The sequence below is a fragment of the Arachis hypogaea genome, chromosome 11 (assembly GCF_003086295.3).
Source record: "Arachis hypogaea cultivar Tifrunner chromosome 11, arahy.Tifrunner.gnm2.J5K5, whole genome shotgun sequence".
In the NCBI taxonomy this organism is placed as follows: domain Eukaryota; kingdom Viridiplantae; phylum Streptophyta; class Magnoliopsida; order Fabales; family Fabaceae; genus Arachis; species Arachis hypogaea.
The window spans coordinates 101,399,861-101,419,728 of NC_092046.1; the positions used below are offsets into that span (position 1 = coordinate 101,399,861).

The following is a 19,868-nucleotide window of genomic DNA, read 5'->3' on the forward strand; positions in this document are numbered from 1 at the left end:
CTATTGACATTAAAGAAGCGCTTATTAGGAGGCAACCGAATGTTATCTAATTATATCTATTTATTTTCCATTGTTATTTTATGTTTTCTTTAGGTTGATGATCATGTGAAGTCATAAAAACAACTGCAGAATTAAAGCAGAATCAAAAATAGCATTAAAAACAGCATACCTTAGAGGACAGGCTTACTGGCGTTTAAACGCCAGTAAGGATAGCAGAATGGGCGTTTAATGCCCAGTCTGGCAGCATTCTGGGCGTTTAACGCCAGAAAAGGGTGTCTGGCTGGCGTTAAACGCCAGAAAGGGGTAGCAGACTGGCGTTTAATGCCAAGAAAGGTAGGAAAGCTTGTGTTAAACGCTAGAATTGGCACATAGAGGGCATTTAAACACCAGAATGGTGCAGGGAGCAGAATTCCTTGACACCTCAGGATCTGTGGACCCCACAGGATCCCTACCTACCCCACCTCTTCTTCTCTCCTTTTCACACATTTCCATAACACTCTTCCCCAAATACCCTTGACCAATCCCATCAATAACTCTTCCCCAAATACCCTTCAACTATGAAATCTTCCCCTCTTCTCCATAATCTCTTCACCACTCATATCCATCCCTCGTAAAACCTCACCTACCTCACCATTCAAATTCAAACCATTTCCCTCCCAAACCCACCCCTTTATAACCGAATTCCCTCTCTCTCTTACCCTATAAATACCCCTCCTTACCACCTTCCATTTCACACTTCATACACACTTACCCCCTTGGCCGAACCCACTCCTCACCTCCATCTCCTCCATTTCTTCTTCTTCTCCTCGTTTCTTTTCTCTTTTGCTCGAGGACGAGCGAACCTTCTAAGTTTGGTGTGGAAAAAGCCCTGCTTTTTGTTTTTCCATAACCATTAATGGCACCTAAGGCCGGAGAAACCTCTAGAAAAAGGAAAGAAAAGGCAATAGCTTCCAACTCTGACTCATGGGAGGTGGAGAGATTCATCTCAAAAGCCCATCACTAAGAAAAGGGATGGACCAAATAAGAGAGCCCAATCATGGACCTCAACAAGAGCATGAGGAAATTCCTCATCATGAAATCCCTAAGATGCCTCAAGGGATGCACTTTCCTCCACATAACTATTGGGAGCAACTCAACACCTCTTTAGGAGATTTGAGTTCTAACATGTAGCAACTAACAGTGGAGCACCAAGAGCACTCCATCATCCTCCATGAAATCAAAGAAGACCAAAAGGCCATAAGAGAGGAGCAACAAAGGCAAGGAAGAGATATTGAGGAGCTCAAGCACTCCATAAGATCTTCAAGAAGAAGAACTAGCCGCCATCACTAAGGTGGACCCATTCTTTGATTTCCTTGTTCTTATTTTCCTGTTTTTTCGATTTCTATGCTTTATGTTTTATCTATGTTTGTGTCTTTATTATATGATCATTAGTGTTTAGTGTCTATGTCTTAAAGCTATGAATGTCCTATGAATCCTTCACCTTTCTTAAATAAAAAAAATGTTTTCTGAAAAAGAAAAAGAAGTACATGAATTTTGAATTACATCTTGAAAATTATTTTGATGTGGTGGCAATATTTTTTGTTTTCTGAATGAATGCTTGAACAGTGCATATATTTGGTATTGTTTATGAATGTTAAAATTGTTGGCTCTTGAAAGAATAATGAAAAAGGAGAAATGTTATTGATAATCTGAAAAATCATAAAATTGATTCTTGAAGCAAGAAAAAGCAGTGAAAAGCTTGCAGAAAAAAAAGAAAAGAAAAAAGTGGCGAAAAAAAAGAAAAAAAAAGAGAAAGAAAAAGAAAAAGCAAGTAGAAAAAGTTAATAACCCTTTAAACCAAAAGGCAAGGGTAAAAAGGATCCAAGGCTTTGAGCATTAATGGATAGGAGGGCCCAAAGGAATAAAATCCTGGCCTAAGCGGCTAAACCAAGCTGTCCCTAACCATGTGCTTGTGGCGTGAAGGTGTCAAGTGAAAAGCTTGAGACTGAGCGGTTAAAGTCGTGGTAAAAAGCAAAAAGAGTGTGCTTAAGAGCTCTGGGCACCTCTAACTGGGGACTCTAACAAAGCTGAGTCACAATCTGAAAAGGTTCACCCAGTTATGTGTCTGTGGCATTTATGTATCTGGTGGTAATACTAGAAAACAAAATGCTTAGGGTCACAGCAAAGACTCATAAAGTAGCTGTGTTCAAGAATCAACACACTGAACTAGGAGAATCAATAACACTATTTGAATTCTGAGTTCGTTCCTATAGATGCCAATCATTTTGAACTTCAAAGGATAAAGTGAGATGCCAAAACTGTTCAGAAGCAAAAAGCTACTAGTCCCGTTCATCTAATTAGAGTTGAGCTTCATTGATATTTGAAATTTATTTTATTTTCTCTTCTTTTTATCCTATTTTGTTTTTAGTTGCTTGGGGGCAAGCAACAATTTAAGTTTGGTGTTGTGATGAGCGGATAATTTATACCCTTTTTGGCATTGTTTTTAGGTAGTTTTTAGTATGATTTAATTACTTTGTATTATATTTTTATTAGTTTTTATTCAAAAATCACATTTTTGGACTTTACTATGAGTTTGTGTATTTTTCTGTGATTTCAAGTATTTTCTGGATGAAATTGAGGGACCTGAGCAAAAATCTGATTCAGAGGCTGAAAAAGGACTGCAGATGCTATTGGATTCTGACCCTCCTGCACTCGAAGTAGATTTTCTGGAGCTACAGAAGCCCCATTGGTGTGCTCTCACTTGCGTTGGAAATTAGACATCCTGGGCTTTCCAGCAATATAAAATAGTTTATACTTTGCCCGAGATTTGATGGCTCAAACTGGCGCTAAAAGCCAGCCTAAAACTTCCTAGCGTAAAATGCCCAAACTGGCACCAGAGTTGGAGTTAAACACCCAAACTGGCACCCAAGCTGGCGTTTAACCTTAAGAACAGCCTATGCACGTGTAAAGCTCAATGCTCAGCCCAAGGACACATCAAGTGGGCCCCAGAAGTAGATTTCTGCACTATGTGCACTTAGTTACTCATTTTCTGTAAACCCTAGGTTACTAGTTTAGTATAAAAACTACTTTTAGAGATTTATTATATATCTTTGGATCACTTTTGATCTTCTGACCATTGTTCACGTTTTGAGAGGCTGGCCTCATGTCCATGCCTAGAATACTTTCACTTATGTATTTTCTATGGTGGAGTTTCTACACCCCATAGATTAAGGGGTGGAGCTCTGCTATTCTTCATGAATTAATGCAAGTACTATTGTTTTTCTTTCAATTCACACCTACTTCTTCTCCAAGATATACTCTTGTACTTAATTCAGTTAAGTTAGAATGAAGGGGTGACCTGTGACAATCACCCACTATTTTCGTTACTCGCTTAGCCAAGATCCGCATGCCTGACAACCACAAGCGGTCTACATGATGTTCAACGTAGTCATTAAACGACAGCCGGAGCATATTCTCGGGGGTTTCTAATCAAAGATTCATATCATCTCTCCTGATAACAGAGCATCTGAATCTGAGATTAGAACTTTCATGGTATAGGTTAGAACCAATTGGCAGCATTCCTGGGATTTGAAAAGTCTAAACCTTGTTTATGGTATTCCGAGTAGGATCCGGGAAGGGATGACTGTGACGAGCTTCAAATCTGCGAATGTTGGGCGCAGTGACAGTGTGCAAAAGGACAAGGGTCCTATTCCGATGCTAGTGGGAACCGACAGATGATTAGCCATGCGGTAGCTGTACATGGTATTTTTCATCCGAGATGAGAAATCCGACAGTTGATTAGCCGTGTAGAGATCGTACCTGGTATTTTTCATCCGAGAGGATCATACAGCTTGCCATGGAAGGGAGCACGCATGGTTGGAAGAAGGCAATAGGAAAGCAGAGGTTCAGAAGCAACAAAGCATCTCCAGATGCTTATCTAAAATTCCCACCAATGAATTACATAAGTAACTTTATTTTATTTTATGTTTTATTTATATTTTAATTATCAAAACTTCATAACCATTTAAATCCGCCTGACTGAGATTTACAAGGATGACCATAGCTTGCTTCAAGCCAACAATCTCCGTGGGATCGACCCTTACTCACGTAAGGTATTACTTGGACGACCCAGTGCACTTGCTGGTTAGTTGTGCGGAGTTGTGAAAAGTGTGAATCACAATTTCCCACACCAGTGACTAGAGCGGATACACATCTGGTTAGGGTTCGATTGCTCAATTACATGTTTTCACCATAATCATACTTATTCATGCAAGTCTGTAAATCTTTTTGATAATTCAATTCAATTGTGGGTTGGATTTGATTCCTATTGCTTTAGCCCTTATGCTTACATATGTTCTCTTGGAAGTTAATTTGTTTTGACCAAGCATTTGAATTCATGATAGGTAGTTGCATTTAGAATAAGTTTGCATATAGTTTAGTTGCATTGAATAAATGTCATACCCTTTGTTTCCTTCTTGGTTTAGCATGTGGACATGCTATGGTTTAAGTGTGGGGAGGTTGATAAACCCCGCTTTTAGGGTTTATCTTGTGTTGAATTTAAAATATTTTATCAACCTTTTCTCACATTTATTCAATAAAATAGCATGGTTTTGTGATTCTTCCTTATTTTGTGCTTAAGTGTAAAAACATGCTTTTAGACCTTTAATTTGATGATTTTAATTCACCTTTGATTCCACTAGATGCCTTGATTTGTTTGTTAAGTGATTTCAGGTTGAAAAGGCTAGGAATGGATCAAAGGAGTGAAGAGGAAAGCATGCAAAGTAGAGAACACATAGAAAAACCAAAGATTTGGTTGCGCTCATCCATGCGCACGCGCAACAGACACGCACGCGTGGATCGTAAAAACTCCATGGACGCGCATGTGTGCTCTACGCGTACACGTCGGTGCTGGCATGTGATTTTTAAGTGAAAACGTGCCTAGCAAATTCACAGAGGCTGTGGGGCCCAATCCAAACCAACTTTGGCACAAAAATGCTTAAAATGACCAAGGATTGAAGGGGCATTCATGATGGATCTCATTAGTTTAGTTAGATCTAGTTTAGTGTTAGTTTTATAGAGAGAAGCTCTCACTTCTCTCTAGGATTAGGATTAGGTTTAGGTTAATAAGTTTAGAGCTAGGTATTAATTCATGCTCTCATCTACTTCTATCTCTCAATTCTTTGTTGTTACATCTTATTTTTATATTCTTTTGTTGTAATTTCCTCTATGTTGTTTCTATACTTTGTTGTTGATCTACTCTTGTTCCTTTTATTTTCTTTTAATGCCATTTGAGGTAATTCATGTTAATTGTGCTTTCTTTGATTGTTGTTGCTAATTCTTTGCAATAAATTGTTGTTAGATTTCATTCTTGTTGTCAATTTACTATGCTTTCCTTTTATGCCTTCCAAGTGTTTGTCAAAATGCTTGAAAGGATGTTAGAGTAGAATTTTATGTTCTTGGCTTGGGAAGGTAACTTAGGAATTCTTGAGTTACTAATGTCCAAGTGATTGATAGTTGGTAGCCATTAAATCTAGCTCTCATTAATCCAATTACTGAATAGCTAGGACTTATGGACTTGGATTGATATAGCTCACTTGACTTTCCTTTACTTGTTAGAGGATGACTTAGTGGGATTGATCCTTGCAATTGTCATATTATGGTTAGTGATAAGGATAGAGATCCTTGACCACCAAACCTTGCCAAGACCTTTTCATCATTTGAACCCTTTTCCAATTTAATTTTCTTGTTTCCTATTCAAAACCCCAAAATATACATGTCCATAACCAATAACAAGAACACTACCCTGCAATTTCTTTGAGAGACGACCCGAGGTTTAAATACTTCAGTTATTAGGTTTAGTAGGGGCTTGTACTTGTGACAAACAAATTTCTGCATGAAAGGATTATTGTTGGTTTAGAAACTATGCTTCGACGAGATTTCATTTGTGAATTCTATACCATCAATTTTCCACTCATCACTCCCACCAGAGGGGCTGTCAATTGTTGTGCGGACGCACACGCAAAAGGGGCAATGCATTTGTACGCACAGAGCAGTGCGCACGCACATGGCATCAAAAACAGGGCAGCGCCCATGCACAAACTGTGCTAGCGCTGCGACCAGAGGACACTGCAAAGAGTGTGCGGGTGCACAAGCTCGTGCACGCGCACAGATGGTGAAAAATGAAGTTGTGTGCCTACGCACAGTAGGGTGCGTACGCACAGATGTCCTGTTTCACAAAAATTTTTCTTTTCAAAACTAAGGTACCAACCCTTAGTGCATCAACATATCAACCCCAAATCATACAAACATTCATAAATTCATGATCCACAAGCATTTCAACTTATTTAACTCAAGAAAACATCAAACCAAATCTAAGCTAATCATCATATCACAAGAAAGAAACTAATTCAAAAAGCTTTAAACAAAAGATATAGTTGGAACAATGTTACTATGGTGGGGTGTCTCCCACCAAGCACTTTGGTTTAAAGTCCTAAGTTGGACTTTGCATGGCTTCATTGATCAATTTAAGACTTCCCCAAGGAGGAAAATCTCCAACTCCTTGGCATTCTTGGGTTGAGTGTGATAGATTGAATTAGAATTCTTGGCAACATTCTCTTCTTCTTGTTCCTTGCCAACCTCAATCACTTGATCTTCAATTATATCGCACCCAAAGATAGAGTAGGCTTTGAGAATGGGTTTCCTGGTTTCCTCCAAAGTAAACTTAAAAATTTTTCCATTGGCCTTAAAAGAATAGACTCCTGAATGTGCATCCAGCTTGAACCGGGACGTCTTCAAAAATGGCCTTCCAAGAAGAATGGATGATGGCTTGTCTGAGTCAATGGGAGGGGTCTCCAAGATGTGAAAATGTACCAGGAAGAGTAAACCTTGGATGTCAACTATTACATTTTCTACAATCCCCACAACTGATACAATGCTTTTATCGGCCAACACGAATCTCGCCCCGGACCTCTTTAGGGGTGGCAAGTTCAATCTCTCATAAATGGGGAGTGACATAATGCTTACGCACACTTCCAAGTCACACATACAATCCGTGAACTTATGATGCACGGAAAACTTGTCTCATAACAAATTTCCTTCGGCAAGTGTACCGCATTTGTCGTCAAGTAAAAACTCACAATAGAGTGAGATCAAATCCCACAGGGATTGATTGATCAAGCAACTTTAATTAGAGGAATGTTCTAGTTGAGCGAATCCAGAATATGAGTTGAGAATTGCAGAAAATAAAATGGCGGGAAGGTAAATGACAGAAAAAGTAAAATGCTAGAATTAAAGAACTGAAAATAAATGACTGAAAGTAAATTACTGAATTGTAAATGGGAATGGGGTATTGCTCATAAATGTAAATGGCAGAAATTAAAGAGAATGGGTAAGATCAGAAATGGGGAGTTCATTGGGCTCAGGAGATGTTGCATTCTCTGGATCAAATTCATTTTCATCTCTTCCTCAATCAATGCACTCATTGATCTCCTTGGCAATCTTAAGTGATCGAATCACAATTTCTTGTAATTCAGTCTCTCAAATCTTGATCAATAGCCAATTCCTTGGTCAATTGCTCATGAGAAGAGATGAAGTATGGTCACTGATTATACCACATGCATTTCCCAAATCAAGTGTTGAGAGGATTATAGTCACATATCCATCCAAACCCAATTTGGTCCAGCATGAGAAAGCAATTCTAGCATGATCTCTTCATTCCTCTTTCAAGGTTCAGAAGAGATCCAAGTATGAATAGCTTCTTTTCCAAGATAACTACCCAATTGGATGAAGATCGAAAGCTTTCAAGTAAAATCAAGAGAAAAGATAGAAGAAGAATAATGAAAACTAATATTGATCCATCAAATTACAACAGAGCTCCCTAACCCAATGAAAGGGGTTTAGTTATTCAAAGCTCTGGAAAATGAAAACAAAGATGGAGAATACATGATGAAACTCGAAGTACAGAGAAAGTAAATACAGAGAGTAATTCTATGCCCAGAGGCTCCCTATAATTTCCAACTCCCTTTTTAATTCAAAGTTACTCCTATATATACTACTCTTCTGTTCTTCTAGTTGGCTCTTCAAGTCTTGGGTATGGGCCTTTGGATCTTGAGTTTGAAGTAGTTCTCTTCTTCATTGGGCTTGGCTTTACTTGCAGAGAGAAAGTTTGAAGTGGGCAGAGACTTTAGCTCAAGACGTTAGTGGTGTTAACGTTTAGTGAAAATATGGGTTCGAGAACGTTAGTGACGATCACTTTTTCACTAACGTTTCTTACCAAAGTAAGAGCCACGTTAACTTCAACGTTAGTAGCACAAACGTTGCCACTAACGTTGCCTCTATGCCCTTCGCACACGTTACTGGGACTTACCATTCCCAGTAACGTTGAGAAGTCTCCCCCTCACTACGTTAGAGTCCACATTAACTTAGTTAACGTGGCTCTTTTAACGTAGGCTTGACAACCTTCGAGAACGTTAGTGACACTTACCATTGTCACTAACGTTCCAATGTGCCCTTATTTCTCACGTTAGAGTCCACGTTAACTAGGTTAACGTGGCTTCTAACGTGGCCATGCTAGCCATCTCCAACGTTAGTGACAAAGTTGAGTGTCACTAACGTTGGATCATCATTCCCTTATCCACGTTAGCTTCCACATTAACTAGGTTAACATGGGAGTGAACGTGGCTCATAGTGGCTTATGTGGGCTAATTCCAACGTTAGTGACAATGTTGGGTGTCACTAACATTGGCGATCACCTCCCTTCTTCACGTTAACTTCCACGTTAACTAAGTTAACGTGGGAGTTAACGTGGCTTATTGGGGCTTGTGTGGGTTCCTTCCAACATTAGTGACAATGTTTGGTGTCACTAACGTTGTCGACCACTTTGTCTCCTCACGTTAGCTTCCACGTTAACTAGGTTAACGTGGAAGTTAAAGTGGCTTATTTTGACTTGGCCAACATTAGTGACAAAGTTGAATGTCACTAACTTTGGCTTCCCCTTTTCTTCTTAACGTTAGAGGCCACGTTAGCTAAGTTAACGTGGCAACTAACGTGGCTACTTATGAGCTTGGTCCAACGTTAGTGATAATGTTAAGTGTCACTAACGTTGGCTCCATTTCCTTTCTTCCACGTTAGAGTTCACGTTAACTTAGTTAACGTGGGCAATGATGGCTTCGAGAGCGTTATTGGTAATTACTTTTCTCATTAACTTTGTAAGTTACTCCCATTCCACATTAGTGTTAACATTAGTGTAACTAACGTAGCCACTAATGTGGTTCTTCTTTGCTTCCTTTGTCCTGAAATCAAGCAATAAAGTGCATCAAAGTTCTAGTCCAAGTCATAGGAAATGCAACATCCAATTTGTCCTTAAATTCATGCAAAATCCTCATGAAATCATGTAAAGTGCACAATGTATGCTTGAATCAAGATGTAAGTGAATATCTACCCAAAACTATCTTATTTCCTAAGGAAATACATGAAACTACCCTAAAAACAGTAAAGAAAAGGTCAGTAGAACTGGACAAAATACCCTGGCATCACAACATCAAACTTAAAGCTTGCTTGTCCCTAAGTAAGTACTGGAACAAGAGAATGATGAATGGAATGCCAAGAGAAATGAGTCATTCTTGTGGAAGTCATGTCCCTGGTTTTATGGTGGTTTCATGCATAGCAACTTAGGTTCATTTCTGGCTTTCAGACCTTTATCATGTCGTAGAATACTCACTGTGATTGCATCCCATGAGACTTTTATTCATTGATCCTTTTGTTGTTATTTCAGGGCTTATTTTTGTTCTTAAGTTAAGTGCTCTGTAAGGGGGAACTCTTTAAAATAAACTTTCAGCCAACACTCCCGAACCAGTTGGTTGAAGGTGCTAGGTGTTGAAGCACCCCTAAGGACTTACTTGCTCAAGTCTCTCCCCCAATACATACACACCACAGGCACATAGTTTATTTATTTTCTTTTCTTGAGACTTTGGTGTCCAGCACCTCTTTGGGTTACTAAATGCTCTGTAGTGAGGGTTACTCTTGATAGTGGACTTTCAGCTGATAATCCCGAGTTAGTTAACCTAAGTTACCAAGTGATAAGGCACCCCTAAGAGCTTATTCATCCAAGTAGATCCCTCACACAGGAGCACCACAGACACATGCCTCAAGATTAAAACCATTGGTGCCTAGCCTTATTGCATGTTCTTTTTCTTTTATTCCTCAACTTTGATTGTTCTTTCCCTTTTTCTTATTAGGATCTTCTTATTTAGCTAGTCTCATGGGGTGTGTCTCAAGTATAGTATTCATGACAGATAGTTGTCCTCCCACCTTGTGGTTGAACCAACTTAGCTAACTTATGACTATACCATAAACTCATGAACTTATTCCATAGTATGAACTCCTCTCTGGTCTTTAAAAACACTAATTCTCTTTTCATTTGATTCAAAGGGACAAACATACAAGTAAGCAAAGTACGGATGCAGTGACATAAAGACTAGCAAACATAGACCTCTTCAACACAAAAACTTAAAAGACAGAATTTAAAAAGGTTTAAACTAACATGGAAGCAAGTTCTATTTCATACAAGATCTTCCTTATTTAAAGCATAGAGAAAGATGGACCAAACAAGGAACTCCACCACCTTTTACTCTTGTGGATGCCCATGCTTTCCTCCTTGTTTGTCTTCTTTGTGTCCTCTTGCATTCCCTCGCATCCGTGCCAATCTTGCTTGCTTCCAATCCTCAAGTGCCTTCCTCACTGATTCATGACTCTCTTCCACCCTTTGTCTTTCTTCTCGTGCTAATTCATCCCTCATTTCTTCATACCTTGTGATTCCTGGATGCAATATAGGCAGCTGTCCTACCAAGTAACCGAGCCTGGCTTGAGTATTTATATGATGCCCAGTCTCGCTCAGGTAAACTCCTTCTACGAATGCCCTTTGCTCGTCCAATAGTTCTGCCTGTGCTATTTGTCTTCGATGCATCTCATGTATATGTGCACCTTGATGTGCTTGGATGTTGATTAGCCTCTGGATGGATTCTTGTTGCTCATTTTGCCTTTGTTCCATCCTGTGGAATGTTTCACTCCATTGTTGTCCTTGACTCAGTTGCTGATCCATCATTTGCTTTTGCGACTCCCCTTGTTGAGTCATCCATCTTGAGAGTGACTCCTCTTGCTGCCCCATCATCTGTAGTTGAAGTTCTCTCTGTGCTCCTTGGCTTTCCAAATATTGTCGAGATAGCCCATCAATGGCCTCCTGCAATTGGTGCATATCCAAGGTGGATGGTGCTTGCCCTTCTACGATTTGTCCTTCTATTATTTGAGGGGCTGGCCTCTTCCTTTGCTTTCGTTGAGGCAGGGGGGATGCGGTAGCATGCATTCATTGAACGGTTATTGGAATGCCCTCTTTTATCCACATGAGGTCCTCATCTTCAAACACCACCCCAGCTTTCTTGCACAGTCGGTAGATAGTGCTGGGGTTACCTAATGTTCCCCTTGAGTCGCTTTTCTCTGCCATTTTTCTAATGCCTTCTGCTATGAGTTCATGAACTTTGATCTCTCCTCCTTTGAGTATACAGTGCACCAGTATGGCTCTCTTGAGATTCACCTCCGAATTGTTTGCTGCTGGGAGGATGGACCTCCTTACAATTTCGAACCACCCTTTTGCTTCCGGGTTGAGATCTGCTCTCTTGATAAATCTTGGTCTCCTATCTGCATATCTTTCCCAGTCAGCTCCTGGTATACAAATGTCTTGCACAATCTGGTCATGATTAGGGTTGTTGTCCATTCTTGAATGATAACTCTCTTCTTCAAACGGTATGGACCGCAGCTTTAATGCCCTCATGACACTCATGGGACCAAAATCCACAACCTTTCCTCTCACAAAGCTTGTATATGACTCATCTACCTTATCATATCGGACCGCATTTGCATAAAACTCTCTTATAAGATTTGCATTCACCTTAATAACCGGATCAGTGAGGAGCTCCCATCTTCTCTTTTCTACCTTCTGTGTGATTTTGGGACACTCAGTTTTCCTAACTTGAAATCCCAGCTCATATATGATCTCCTTATCCACCATCCACCCGTATTGCAATGCATGGTGCAAGCTTCTAAATCTCTTTTCATCATACGGATGTTTCTCCATAGGTTCCTTTCCCTTCCTTCTTTTGGAGCTCGAAGATGCCATGAGTGAGGGTTAATGTGTGAAGTTGGCAAGGGTGTGGAGACTTTTGGTTGTTTAGGGTTGAGTGCAATGAAGGGAGTGAAAGGGAATCCGAAATGGAGAGGTGTGAAGAGTGGGGTACGGAACAAGGATCACTTATATAGAGAGGTTGTGAGTGAATGGAGGGTGTGGATTGATGGAGTGGTTGTTTAATGGACGGTTGGGGTTGTGCATGGAGAAAGGACAAGGATCATCACTTTATAATGGAGATTGCTCGGTCTTCAAGGGTCCCATTCTTTTCAATGTTGCATGGCAACATTTTCCAATGCCTTCCCTTTTTAGAACAAGTGTGTAGTTTCTCCTCATGAAGTGGCCGAACTTTTCTCATTTAATTGTCCAATCAATCCCCTTCAATGCTCCTTTCCTTTTCCTAAAAAAGAAGAAAAGTAAGAATTAATATCATAAAAAATCAATTTAAATTTTACGGCTAGAATAATAAAGAGAAGAAAAGATTTTGTTTATTCATGAACTACAACTAACTAACTAACCGTGTATCCTTATATGCACCTTGGTGGCACCATGGGGTGACACCAAACTTAGTTTGTAGCACTGTGATGAAAAGTTCTGTTCAAAGCTCCAAGACTAGTATGCTCGCAGTTGCATTCATGCTTTCTTGGCATGCTTTGAACACCAAACTTGTTCTTCACTATATACTGCATATTAAGGATTTCATCAAGTTTTTGTCAAGTTTGGGTTGGAATTCATGAATATTGACTTATTCACTAGTAAAAGCTCATAAAACATGGGTTGCCTCCCATGAAGCGCTTCTTTAGCGTCACTAGCTTGACGTTTCTCCTTCATCAGGGAGGTTGATAATGCTTCAAGTCCTCCCCTCTTGCCTTGGACTTATATCCATTGGTTGTATCAATGATCTCTACATGTTCCAAGGAGAGAACTCTGTTGATAGTGAAGACCTTAGGTGACTGAGATGGTACAGTTGGGAGATTAGGGGGGATATCTGGGAAGTATGCTGAGATCACTTTATCCCCTGGAGAGAAGCCTTCTGTATGGATCTTCTTGTTCATCCACCCCTTAGTACCTTCTTCCTTGTCCCTTTTGATGTTGCCTTGCTCTTGGTGACTTCTTCTTCTAAGGGAATTTTGTTGTTGTCTTCACATGTCTCTGGTAGTTTAGGTTCCTCCAGCTTTTCCTTGAGTTGTGACAACTGCTTATTTCCTTGTTCATCAACCAAGGATGGGCTAGTTGTGCTTCAATGCTTGCTTCCTCTGTCAGCATCTCATTATGATCTTTGCTTGGTTCTTTGTTTTCTTGGTCTGCTTCTTGTGAGAGTTTGAAGACATTAAAGCTGAGTCGTTCATCATGGATCCTCAATATTAGCTCCCCTCGCTCCACATCTATGAGTGCTCTGGCTGTAGCTAGGAATGGTCTTCCCAGTATGATTGGGTGAGTGTGACTCTCTTCTATGTCCAAGATGACAAAGTCTGTGGGAAGAAAGTATTTCCCAACCTTTAACAACACATTTTCCACCACCCCTATTGCTTGTTTTTGAGTTTTGTCAGCCAGCCTGATGACTACATCTGTGGGCAATATCTCATTGATCTGCAGCTTCTTCACCAGGGATAAGGGCATTAAGTTGATGCTTGCTCCCAAATCGCAGAGTGCTCTATCAAACATTGTTTCCCCTATGGTACATGGGACATGAAAACTCCTTGGATCTTTTCTTTTCGTAGGCAACTGTGGTTGAATGAGGGCACTGCACTCCTTGTTCGTCACTATAGTTTGGCCTCCCTTGAGTGAGCTTTTCCTGGGAAGCAGCTCCTTCATATACTTGATGTATGCGGGCATTTGTTGAATATTCTTGATGAATGGTATGTTGACATGCAGAGATGCAAAAAAATCTAGAAACCTTGAGTATATTCTCTTCTCCACAGTACCGTTGAGCAGTTGGGGAAAAAGGTGCATAGAGTCTCAGCAACTCCTGTTGTGAGATTTCTGGTTCTTGATGATCTTTTTCCTTCTTCTCTACTGAGGTATCTTCAGGTTGTTCTGACAGCTTGCTTGGCTTGTCCTCAGTCTCCTTATCACTTATAGTGACCATCTTACAATCTTCCCATCTTACTTTCTTTGTTTCACCTCTCGGATTCTTCTCTGTGTCACTTGGGAATCCATCTGTGGGTTTGGGGATTTGCTCAGAGAGATACCCCACTTGAGATTCCAACCTCTTGATTGTGTCTCCCTAGTTCTTGAAACTAGCTCGCACTTCCTCCTTGAACACCTTGTTGTCTTGAATCTCCTTGCCTATGCCTTCAAGTAGATTCTCAATTCTTGAGAGTCTGTCATCAAATGATCGTAGATCGTGATTAGAGGTGGAAGGATGAGGTAAGTTATTTTGGTTTTGATGTGAATGTGGAGAGGTGTTGTTATGGGAGTGTTGATGTGGCCTAGATGTGAAATGTTGGTGAGCTGTATTGTTGGGATTTGGGCCTCTTTGATCAAGGCTTTGGTCTTGTTGATTTCCCCACCCAAAGTTTGGGTGATTCCTCCATCCAGGGTTGTAGGTCTTGGAGTATGGATCATGGTTTTGCCTAGGTGAATTCCCAATGTAGTTGGCTTGCTCCTGACTACCCTCTGCTTCTTCATTCACTCCTTCTGGGGTTGTTGATGAAATGGCGATTGCTGCTACTTGGTTCCTCTCCATCTTCTTGGTGAGGTCAGCCAGCTGCTGGGTAATGAGCTTGTTTTGGGCCAGCAGAGCATCTACATTGTTTAGCTCTATTACTCCTCTTGTGTTCCCTCTTTCGGAAGCATAAAAGTAGTCATTCTCTACTACAGTTTCAATGACATCTATGGCCTCCTCAATGGTCTTCTTCTTGTTCAAAGATCCTCTGGATGAATGGTCTACGACCTTCTTTGACTCATAAGAGAGCCCTTCGTAGAAAATGTGCAGCTGCACCCATTCATTGAACATATCTGGTGGGCACCTCCTTGTTAGGTCTTTAAACCTCTCCCATGCTTCATACAGAGTCTCACCATCTTGTTGCCTGAAAGTTTGGACCTCAGCTCTCAGCCTATTGATTCGTTGAGGGGGGTAGAATCTTGCTAAGAATTTGTTCACCACATCTTCCCAAGTTGTCAAGCTCTCCTTTGGGAAAGACTCCAGCCACTTGGCTGCCTTATCCTTGAGTGAGAATGGAAATAAGAGCAGTCTATAGGCGTCAGGATGAACACCATTAGACTTCACTGTGTCACATATTCTCAAGAAGGTGGTTAGATGTTGATTGGGGTCTTCTTGGACACTCCCTCCGAACAAACAGTTGTTCTGCACAAGGGCGATGAGCTGTGGTTTTAGTTCAAAATTGTTGGCGTGGATGGTGGGCTTTTGAATGCTACTTCCACAGTTTCTTGGGTTTGGATTGATGTAAGAGCCTAAGACTCTTCTATCCTCCCCAGCATGATTTGCTCGACCTCTTCCGCCATGGTTGTGAGTCTCTTCTTCATGATGGTTTTCCATGTTTTCTTCCATGTTTGGTTCAAAGTATTCCTCCTCTTCCTCAGCACCAACTACACGTTTTTCTCTTGCCTCCCTCCTTAGTCTAAGGAAGGTTCTCTCAGGTTCAGAATCAAAGGAAGTTGAAGCCCCGCTTCTTCTCCCTGTCATACAACCAACAAGTACAAGCAAAGAGAATAGGTGCAGAAAGTATATCTGTCAGAATTACTGTTAGTGTGAGTGATGCAATATATCAAACAGTTAGTGGGTTAGTGAAATGAATGGTAAATAACAAAGAAAAAGTAGGGGGAAGGGAAGAAATTAACTAAAACACAAAGTAAATGACTCAAACAGAAAATTAAATCAAACAAAAATAAAATGCTCAATCTAGTTATCCTCCAATTTAATCATTGTTGATGCACAATCAATCCCCGGCAACGGCGCCATAAACTTGATGCACGGAAAACTTGTCTCATAACAAATTTCCTTCGGCAAGTGTACTGAATTTGTCGTCAAGTAAAAACTCACAATAGAGTGAGGTCGAATCCCACAGGGATTGATTGATCAAGCAACTTTAATTAGAGGAATGTTCTAGTTGAGCGAATCCAGAATTTGAGTTGAGAATTGTAGAAAATAAAATGGCGGGAAGGTAAATGACAGAAAAAGTAAATTGCTAGAATTAAAGAACTGAAAATAAATGACTGAAAGTAAATTGCTGAATTGTAAATGGGAATGGGGTATTGCTCATAAATGTAAATGGCAGAAATTAAAGAGAATGGGTAAGATCAGAAATGGGGAGTTCATTGGGCTCAGGAGATGTTGCATTCTCCGGATCAATTTCATTTTCATCTCTTCCTCAATCAATGCACTCATTGATCTCCTTGGCAATCTTAAGTGATCGAATCACAATTTCTTGTAATTCAATCTCTTAAATCTTGATCAATAGCCAATTCCTTGGTCAATTGCTCATGAGAAGAGATGAAGTATGGTCACTGATTATACCATATGCATTTCCTAAATTAAGTGTTGAGAGGATTATAGTCACATATCCATCCAAACCCAATTTGGTCCAGCATGAGAAAGTAATTCTAGCATGATCTCTTCATTCCTCTTTCAAGGTTCAGAAGAGATCCAAGTATGAATAGCTTCTTTTCCAAGATAACTACCCAATTGGATGAAGATCGAAAGCTTTCAAGTAAAATCAAGAGAAAAGATAGAAGAAGAATAATGAAAACTAGTATTGATCCATCAAATTACAACAGAGCTCCCTAACCCAATGAAAGGGGTTTAGTTGTTCATAGCTCTGGAAAATGAAAACAAAGATGGAGAATACATGATGAAACTCGAAGTGCAGAGAAAGTAAATACAGAGAGTAATTCTATGCCCAGAGGCTCCCTATAATTTCCAACTCCCTTTTTAATTCAAAGTTACTCCTATATATACTACTCTTCTGTTCTTCTAGTTGGCTCTTCAAGTCTTGGGTATGGGCCTTTGGATCTTGAGTTTGAAGCAGTTCTCTTCTTCATTGGGCTTGGCTTTACTTGCAGAGAGAAAGTTTGAAGTGGGCAGAGACTTTAGCTCAGGACGTTAGTGGTGTTAACGTTTAGTGAAAATATGGGTTCGAGAACGTTAGTGACGATCACTTTTTCACTAACGTTTCTTACCAAAGTAAGAGCCACGTTAACTTCAACGTTAGTGGCACAAACGTTGCCACTAACGTTGCCTCTATGCCCTTCGCACACGTTACTGGTACTTACCATTCCCAGTAACGTTGAGAAGTCTCCCCCTTCCCTACGTTAGAGTCCACGTTAACTTAGTTAACGTGGCTCTTTTAACGTAGGCTTGCCAACCTTCGAGAACGTTAGTGACACTTACCATTGTCACTAACGTTCCAATGTGCCCCTATTTCTCACGTTAGAGTCCAGGTTAACTAGGTTAACGTGGCTTCTAACGTGGCCATGCTAGCCATCTCCAACGTTAGTGACAAAGTTGAGTGTCACTAACGTTGGCTCATCATTCCCTTATCCACGTTAGCTTCCACGTTAACTAGGTTAACGTGGGAGTGAACGTGGCTTATAGTGGCTTATGTGGGCTAATTCTAACGTTAGTGACAATGTTGGGTGTCACTAACGTTGGCGATCACCTCCCTTCTTCATGTTAACTTCCACGTTAACTAAGTTAACATGGGAGTTAACGTGGCTTATTGGGGCTTGTGTGGGTTCCTTCCAACGTTAGTGACAATATTTGGTGTCACTAACGTTGTCGACCACTTTGTCTCCTCACGTTAGCTTCCACGTTAACTAGGTTAACGTGGAAGTTAACGTGGCTTATTGTGACTTGGCCAACGTTAGTGACAAAGTTGAATGTCACTAACGTTGGCTTCCCCTTTTCTTCTTAACGTTAGAGGCCACGTTAACTAAGTTAACATGGCAACTAACGTGGCCACTTATGAGCTTGGTCCAACGTTAGTGATAATGTTAAGTGTCACTAACGTTGGCTCCATTAGTTTTTAGTTTTTAGTCTATTTTCATTAGTTTTTAGTCCATTTTCATTAGTCTATGTTCTAGTTAGTTTTTAGTCTATTTTCATTAGTTTTTAGGAAAAATTTATATTTCTGGACTTTACTATGAGTTGTGTGTTTTTCTGTAATTTCAGGTATTTTTCTGGCTGAAATTGAAGGAGCTGAGCAAAAATCTGATTTAGGCTGAAAAAGGACTGCTGATGCTGTTGGATTCTGACCTCCCTGCACCCACAAAGTGGGTTTTATGGAGCTACAGAACTCGAAATGGCATTCTTCCAATTGCGTTGGAAAGTAGACATCCAGGGCTTTCCAGAAATATATAATAGTCCATAATTTGCCCAAGGATAGATGACATAAACTGGCGTTCAACGCCAGTTCTCTGCCCAATTCTGGCATCTAGCGCCAGAAAAGGATCAAAAGCTGGAGTTGAACGCCCAAACTGGCACAAAAACTGGTGTTCAACTCCACAAATGGCCTCTGCACGTGACTTACTTAAATCTCAGCTCCAGCACACACCAAGTGGGCCCCATAAGTGGATCTCTGCATCATCCATCATAGTCCACTTATTTTTTGTAAACCTAGGCTACTAGTTTAGTATTTAAACAACTTTTAGAGACTTATTTTGTATCTCATGACATTTTAGATCAAACCCTTGTATTCTCTGACGGCATGAGTCTCTAAACCCCATTGTTGGGGGTGAGGAGCTCTGCTGTGTCTCGATGAATTAATGCAAGTATTTCTGTTTTCCATTCAAACACGCTTGTTCCTATCTAAGATGTTCATTCGCGCTTAACTGTGATGAAGGTGATGATCTGTGACATTCATCACCTTCCTCAAACCATGAACGTGTGCCTGACAACCACCTCCATTCTATATCCGATTGAATGAGTATCTCTGAGATCTCTTAATCAGAATCTCCGTGGTATAAGCTAGAACTGATGGCGGCATTCATGAGAATCCGGAAAGTCTAAACCTTGTATGTGGTATTCCGAGTAGGATTCAAGGATTGAACGACTGTGACGAGCTTCAAACTCCTGAAGGCTGGGCGTTAGTGATAGACACAAAAGGATAGTAAATCCTATTCCAACCGGATCGAGAACCAACCGGTGATTAGCCGTGCTGTGACAGAGCGCGTGAGCGTAGTTTTCACTGGAAGGATGGAAGGTAGCCATTGACAACGGTGATCCACCAACACATAGCTTGCCATAGGAGGACGTGCGTGCGTGAATCAGAAGACAGAGGAAAGCAGAGATTCAGAAGACAAAGCATCTCCAAAACTCTAACATATTCTCCATTACTGCACAACAAGTAACCTTTAATTTATGCTCTCTTGGTTATTCGCAATTCAACTGATAAACATAATTGACTTCCTGACTAAGATTTACAAGATAACCATAGATTGCTTCAAACCAACAATCTCCGTGGGATTCGACCCTTACTCACGTAAGGTATTACTTGGATGACCCAGTGCACTTGCTGGTTAGTGGTACGCGTTGTGAAAAGTGTGATTCACAATTCGTGCACCAAGTTTTTGGTGCCGTTGCCGGGGATTGTTCGTGTTTGAACAACTGACGGATTATTTTGTTGCTTAGATTAGGAAAAATTTCTTTTTTTTGTTTAGAGTCTCTTATTATTGTCATGTTAAAATTTTAGAATCCTTATTTTCTTTTTAAAAAAAATATAGTTTTCAAAAATAACTTCTCTATTAGATCCTG

At 40.3% G+C, this 19,868-nt stretch overlaps 1 non-coding gene across 1 annotated transcript; it reads left to right on the plus strand.

The window, feature by feature from the left end:
* Positions 1–15,108: 15,108 nt before the first annotated feature.
* Positions 15,109–15,215, plus strand: LOC112724745 (small nucleolar RNA R71). The gene has a single exon (XR_003163893.1). It is a non-coding gene; the product is annotated as a small nucleolar RNA R71 (small nucleolar RNA).
* The last annotated feature ends 4,653 nt before the right edge of the window (positions 15,216–19,868 follow it).